Source organism: Triticum dicoccoides, unplaced genomic scaffold (genome assembly GCF_002162155.2).
Source record: "Triticum dicoccoides isolate Atlit2015 ecotype Zavitan unplaced genomic scaffold, WEW_v2.0 scaffold42858, whole genome shotgun sequence".
Lineage (NCBI taxonomy): Eukaryota > Viridiplantae > Streptophyta > Magnoliopsida > Poales > Poaceae > Triticum > Triticum dicoccoides.
The window spans coordinates 56,246-63,598 of NW_021271680.1; the positions used below are offsets into that span (position 1 = coordinate 56,246).

At 46.0% G+C, this 7,353-nt stretch overlaps 1 pseudogene; it reads left to right on the forward strand.

Moving 5' to 3' along the window:
* Window positions 1-219: 219 nt before the first annotated feature.
* LOC119346529 lies at window positions 220-2,321 on the forward strand (annotated as a pseudogene).
* Window positions 2,322-7,353: the final 5,032 nt, after the last annotated feature.

Genomic DNA, 7,353 nt, shown 5'->3' on the forward strand with positions numbered 1-7,353 from the left:
CTTCACTGCTGGCCGGACACTTGCCTGAGTCTCAAGTCTGAACCTGTGCTCCTCGCTGCACTTGTGCTATCACTTGGTATGTGTAAACAAATTGCTTGTGATTTTCTTATTGAGATGATCTACTTTAGCTGCCTTAATTAGGTTCTTATGTTTAATGAAACAGCTACGCCGATCCTGTGGTGAAAATTCATTTCCTGCAGTGCATGCAGGACAAGATCAATGGCTGGAGGGCTTATAGACTTCTGGAATGCGTGGGCGGTTCAGAGCCTGGTGCTGGTGAGCCTCACTTTGCAAGTCCTCCTGCTCTTGTTAGCTGGGATACGTCGGCGTGAAACATCCTGGCGGCTGTTCAGCTTAATCCTCTGGCTGGCGTACCAGCTGGCTGATGCCACTGCAATATATGCTCTTGGTCACCTTTCTTTCGACGGTGCCACACGTCACGAGCATCGTCTCGTCGCGTTTGGGGCACCGTTTCTCTTGCTGCACCTTGGCGGCCCGGACAACATCACCGCCTACTCGCTCGAGGACAACAGTCTCTGGCTGCGACACCTGCTAACTCTTGGTCTGCAGGTTGGGGGAGCTATCTACGTCCTCTACAAACATAACATCGGCACCCAGGAGACATGTTCGTGCTTGCTGTCATCTTGATGTTCATCGTCGGTGTTCTCAAGTATGGAGAGAGGACAACAGCACTCAAGGGCAGCAACTTGGACAGCATCCGGAGCTCCCTTAAGAAGGAACCACGTGCCAGATGTCATTTTTACCTCGATGATAGTCCCCCCCAAGGGGATTTCGAGGGGAAGATTGATGAAGAAGAGTTCCTCATGCGGCATGCTCACTCCCTCTTCCACATCTGCAAACACGCAGCTGTTGATTCGTCAAGCGACATGGGTGAAGACAACCGTGAGATCAAAGTACTTAAACACCTGACATGTGAACAGAGGTATGTGTTGATGGAGTTGGAGCTTTCCCTGATGTATGACATCCTCTACACCAAGGCAGCTGTCGTCCACAATTTATTTGGTTACTCTGTCTGCATAGTGGCACCTGCTGCCGCTGCTGCCTCGCTTTTGCTGTTCCAGTTCAGTGGCAAAGCTGGTCACAGCAGAGTGGATGTTCTGATCACCTACATCTTACTGGGCAGTGCCTTACTCCTGGAGATGAGATCTCTGCTGAGTGCAATTGGGTCGAGTTGGACACTCCCCTTCCTTTGTGGCACAAGATGGAGTTGGCTTCAACATGAAGTTCTCTGTGGAGGGGGATGGGATCGGCTTCGTCGTCGGATTGTATCTCTTCACCGGCTCATAAATGTCATGGGACTTAGCACATGGTTGAGGCCGGCAAGGAGGTGGTCGGGCACTGTGGGGCAGTATAACATGTTGCACTTGTGCAGTCGTCCCAGCAAGAGGAACAGTCCTCTACTGGGTAGATTTGCCAACATGCTGGGAGCCGAGGAGTGGTGGGACAGGGAGCATCACTCATGGACCGTCAAGTTTCCACAGGAGCTGAAACAGAGGTTGATGATGTACATAGAGAAATTGGTCGGCGATGGGAAAGTGAGCACACAGGGCATTATCAGGGAGAAATGGGGTGAGGAGGCACTCAAGGATTGTAATCTGCATGAAGTTCTGTTTGAATCTCTAAAAGGAAATCTAGGCGTTGAGTTCCAGGAGGGCGTCATTATCTGGCACATCGCCACCAACCTCTTCCTCCTCCGCGAGAATCGGAAGAAAGCAACGGAAGAGACCATGGAAGACGAAGCATTCTATGAGGAGTCTGTCAGGGTGATGTCCAATTACATGATGTTCCTCCTGGTGGAACGCCCCTACATCTACATGTTACCGGGCCTTTCTCAGAGCAAACTGTACCGACGAACCTGCGAGAATCTGGACAACATATGGTCCAAAGAAGAACAAGAGCACCCAGCTCCCAGCTGCGGCGTTTTGTTCCGCCTGTATGATGACCCCAATTCTCGCTCTAGTCTCCAGGATAGAAAGAAGCTTGCCAAGACGGTGCGAAAAGAGAATCCAGATCCCGACGATGAAGTCCCCCGTCTCCATTATGCACTCGCCGTTGCCCGTGTACTGGTTGTGAATGACGAGCAAGTAAAGGGCAAGTACAACTCATTGCAGGTGCTCTTCTATGTGTGGATGGATTTCCTGGTCCACGGTGCTAATAAGTGCAGCAGGGAGTCCCATGCCAAGAAGCTCAGCAGTGGAGGTGAGCTCACAACCATCCTGTGGCTTCTTACCGAGCACCTCCACCAACTGGTCAAGCATAGCAAAAAACTGAAGGCGGAAAAACAAAAACAAGGCATTTAGATGGCACAAATATATATTATCACTCTCGTCCAATGAGGATTCCTCTTTCATTTTGAACTTAATAATGAAGTTGTGAGTCTGTAGCAAATAGTGTCTTGTATTGTTTATGAATCAGCTTTGGTTTTAGTTGCAAGAAAAAATGACATAGCTGTTCTTCCACGTATTAATTTGCTTGCATAATTGTTTAAGATTATTACCAAGGATCCATGGGTAGAGAAGAAGAATGAAACACTTCATTGCCTGCATGCTCATATTATGCCCAGTAAAGTGCAATCATTCGATGCAGATCTGGAGCAAGCTGGGGACTTGACTGACATGAAATTGGCGAGTAAGCACATGGTTGAGACTGTATTTTATCTATCTAATCCTAATGATTCCTTCTAAATGTAGTGCTAACAAGCTTCCAAATGGTGAGCTGGTCTCCAAGATGCTTTTGATGCCATGACAGCGCAATGAGCACCACGTAAGTAATCTCTCACTATATGATCTATAATTAATTGTTGATTTTAGTTAGTTTGTTAATTAGCTTGCTTAAAATGACATATGTACTTACTCTATCTAGCAGTGGCCTCTGGACTTGCCATGACCACTCAGACAGCTAAATTGGGTTGTAAATGGTACTGTATGTGAAGCAAGACGGAATGCTTCGTTCCCTTGCTATTCATCACTCATAGTCATGGAGGACCTTTGGGGCATCTTGTTTCCTGGGTGGCGGCCCGGGTGGTGGGAGCCGTGGTGCTTGTGGGTTGAGCTAGCGCCTCAGGACCGGGTGGCTAGTGGCTATGGTCATGTGGGCGCCGTGGTGGCTGCCATTTATACGTTCTATGCCGGTGGGCAACTGTGGTTCTTGCGTGGCACACCAAGACGGAGGCGGAGTTTGCGTGCCGTGGTGGAAACCCTGTCTGGTTTGGCCAGACCAACGGAGGCGGCGCTGGTAGGCGTCGCCATCTTCGTGAAGCCCCCATTGTGGTTGCTCTGTCCCTTCATCGTGCTCCGGATGAAAAATCTGATCTTTTGATCGGATGGTGGCGGTGCTGCTTTGTCATGTCCTTTCCCAAGGCACCGTCTTGGAGCGCTCGGTTTCGTCGATCCTCAACTTCACCTCTTCGCGATATCTTCATCGGAAGGGTGCTGGCAGCTCTGTAGTGATGCTTAATGTCTTCTCTTGTAGTCTACTTCCAATCGTTTGACATGTTGTTGGTGTACCCCTTTGGCACCTATGTATCTTGTCTTGGGTGTGTGCGAGTATGGTGTGGGGTGTTGTGTTTCTATCTGTCTCGGATGTCGGTTGTTGGTTGTTTCTTTATATATGAAGCGAGGCGAAATCCTTTTTCGCTAAAATACTACTGCATCAGGCCGTCTGTTGTGAGAAAAAAAAAAAACAGCATGCATTCCCGACTAGTACTATTTTGTCTTCTGCACTGACATTGTTGTTTCAGCGAACGCAGTAGACTTAGAGCCAAGTGGGTCTGCTTGCTTCAGTGTTATCTAATCTGAACCTGGAATCTAATCTGCAAGTGTAAACATTGTTGTGTCACAGCCCTGGCCAGCACCTCCATGAATGTTTACCTGCAGCTTCCTTCCTTCGGTTATTGTTCCGAAACTAAACAGACCCTAGCTACCTGGAAAGCTCTGAACTTGTGTGTTGTCTGCTACTTCTGGAGCTTTCTTTGCTCCTCCGCATCACTTATGACGGTAGTGCACTCCCTGTTAATCTGCCGTCTTATCAGAATTGGCATGCCTCTTTTCTTTTTTCGCTTTTCAGCTGTGTCACCAAAAATGCTAGCTACGAGCGGCATGACTAGAATCAAGAATGCCACAGCTACCGGCACGAGGACGCCGATGGATGTGGCCTGATGTTGTGTGCTCCCAGCGGCATACATATATAGACGGCACATCAGACCAAACAAGCCCAACACATTGCAAAAGGTTAGCACACAGCTTCGTATGAGTAAGTGTTTTTTTTTTAAGCTTCGTATGAGTATCATATACAGAACTGCAGATTCAGGCCCACGAAGAGAAACGTGATGGTGATGGATGCCATGAAACTTCTAAATTGCAGACTGACATTAAAACCGCTCCGTCCGGTCAACCTGGTTTGGTATGTCATATTGCCATGGCCAAAGGTGGTGCAACAGCTTGCGCGTCCACAGCACCAGCTCATAATCCTCGAGGTTCCTGCCATGATACATTGAGTCAAAGATAACATGCATCACCACCTAGACAACAAGCTTGGCTTTTTCGACATAGCTGGCGGGCCAGGCTCGGTCAGGCCGGTCCAGTCTGGAGCAAGCCACGAGCGGTCTTTTTGGCCCACTCGGTCCATCCACCCTCAATACGATCGAAAGCCAGGCAAAAAAATAAAGTACGCTCACATGATATATCTTTTCGTGGCTTTGTCAGTTATTATTTTTTTAACACACTACACACGTAGACACTCATATATATGCACTTACACTCGCCCTATGAATCAAGATGGCAATGGGCCCCGAAACCCGCGTCCCCGCTGGTTTTTAAAACCGAAGGCGACTCGGTTTGGAATAGTGTTCATGTTCTTGGAGAGTTTCCATTGTAAGAAAGATTGGAAGGAGAGTACATGGGACGGTGCTGCTGATTATGTGTTCGCTGAAGAGCTGCTATCTAATAATATGTGGTGGGCAGCTTTAGAGTGGGTTCTTACTGTGCTAGAGCCACTCTATAAAGCCCTTAGATATGCTGATACACAAAAGAGATGCACCCTATCTGGATTCAAGAAGAGTATGATGACAGCCATACCAAAGTTGGAAAGTCATCTTGGTGGTGGATCAAAAATGTTTCATAGAGTCATGAGCAAGGTGTCCAAGAGGATCGATGCTATGCAAGAAGGCACCCTATTGGTTGCAGGTAGTTACAAAACTAACTAAATTTGTATTATGACGCTCTCTTTTCATGGTTTTAACTTCTTTTGTTCTTCCTTCTCCTATGCAGCTGATGTCCTTGATCCTGACACACATTATCAGATCAACATGAGCAAGATTATGGACTATGCTTATGCACTAACAGATGCCATTAAGAAGATCGCAGACTCTGAGACCGCTGTTTTGGCCATTGATGAAGTCAGCACTTACAGGAAATGTAGTGGGAGGTTTGGCTCAAGGTTGGCACGTTCCTCTGCAGAGAAAATGTCACCAAGTAAGTTCCAATACCCCACTTGTAATATTCTCTATTACCCCAGTTTTGCAACTCAGTTCATCTCACTATGTTAATTTTATTTTAACTTGGCAGCTGAGTGGTGCACTACAGGAATCAGCTACTTTGCCATCAGCCACGGCGGATGGCAAAGGCATGGATGGCGGACGGCAAAGACCATTGCCGTCTGCCGCGGACGGCAAAAGGGGACGGCAAAGTAGGGGACGGCTAAGAGCTACGTTGCCGTCTGCTTCGGGCAGCTGACGGCAAAGGGGCCTTTGCCATCAGCAGCGGACGGCAAAGAAGGCAGACGGCAATAAATGCGCTGTTACTCCGTTAGGTAGGCCTGGGCGTTCGGTAGAAACCGAAATTTTGGTTTCTTTTGTTCGGTTTTTTCATCAATTCGGATTACAGATATGGTAACCGAATTTGGTACTAAAATTGTGCTAACCGAAATTTCGGTTAACCAAAAGTTCGGTTCGGTTTTCGGTGTTAACCGAATTCTGTACCATGTTCAGAAATTCCAGTTTCAGTTTCAGAACATTTTTTGATAGCATGCATATTGTAAAGAAAAAATTGGCAACATATTAACACAACCAACGAAGTTCCAGCATATCTCATAAGTGCACGAAAGGAATCAGCAAAATAGCATAACAATAGGACAAGTTCATGCATAATAGCATAACAGTAGGACAAAGTAGTAAGTGCATAATAGCATATCTCACAAGTGCGTCTACTAAAATTCCAAGACAGGGCAAACTGATAAGTTCTCCACAATAATGAAGTGCAGCACACAACCAACCAAAATCAAAGTCTACTTATTACACTTCAAAACAAGGCAAACAACCAAATTTTGAAATGCCACCAAAAAGTGCACTGCAGATGTGCTCCAGTTTCTAAGTTGGAGTCTTCAAGAGAAGCCAGCAACCAGCCAAGCACCCAACAGGCCAACAGTAGGACTCCCACTCTCAGCAAGCCACCAAGCAACATGTCGGTCCCTGTAGCCACAGTAGGAAAAATTACAAGTTATAATTAGAAATGAACAGCCAGGAAAACAAAATTTACAGGAGCATCTTTAACTTCAAACATACATAAATATTAACATGAACATGATATGTATTTATAATACAAAAAATGAGTACAGAGCTAAGAACATGAACAGGAGCATCCTTCTTGTAAAATGAAGAGATGTAGTGAAACATGTGCATGATGAAGAGGATTTCTACAAAGTGAAACATGTGCAAACCTAAGAGCATCTCTTGCAACTCACTAACCAACATTTAAGTAGAGGATGGAGGCAGGCAAGATGACCCAGCCCTAGATGGCTTGCAAACAGACTTGCTACTGCTTGCCTTCGACGCAGATGAATTTGTACTATCGAACTCTTCAATTAATTCTGGAAAAGAATGAAATAAACATATAATAAGCATAGGAAGTCAGAAATAAAAAAAATATGGAAAACAATCACAACATGTTACCCTTTTCCAAGATTAACAATTCCTCTTCATCTTCTTCAATGTCGATAGTAATAGCACCCCTTAGCCAATCTTGGGTACAAACAAGAGCTTGGACCATGAATGGTGTAAGTGAGGTTCTAAACTCATTTAGGATGCGTCCACTTGTGCTAAATGCCGACTCGGATGCAACCGTTGATACCGGAACAACTAACACATCACGGGCCATTCTTGCCAATATTGGGAATCTAGCAGCATTGTTCTTCCACCATTTTAGAGTGTCAAAATCATCCCTATTGACTTCATTCTCTTTATGCAAGTATTTCTCCAATTCAGATTTGCTCATGCTAGTTTCACCACCATCACCAATTCTCAACTTTTTATTTATCTGAGACACCAATTTCCTTCCT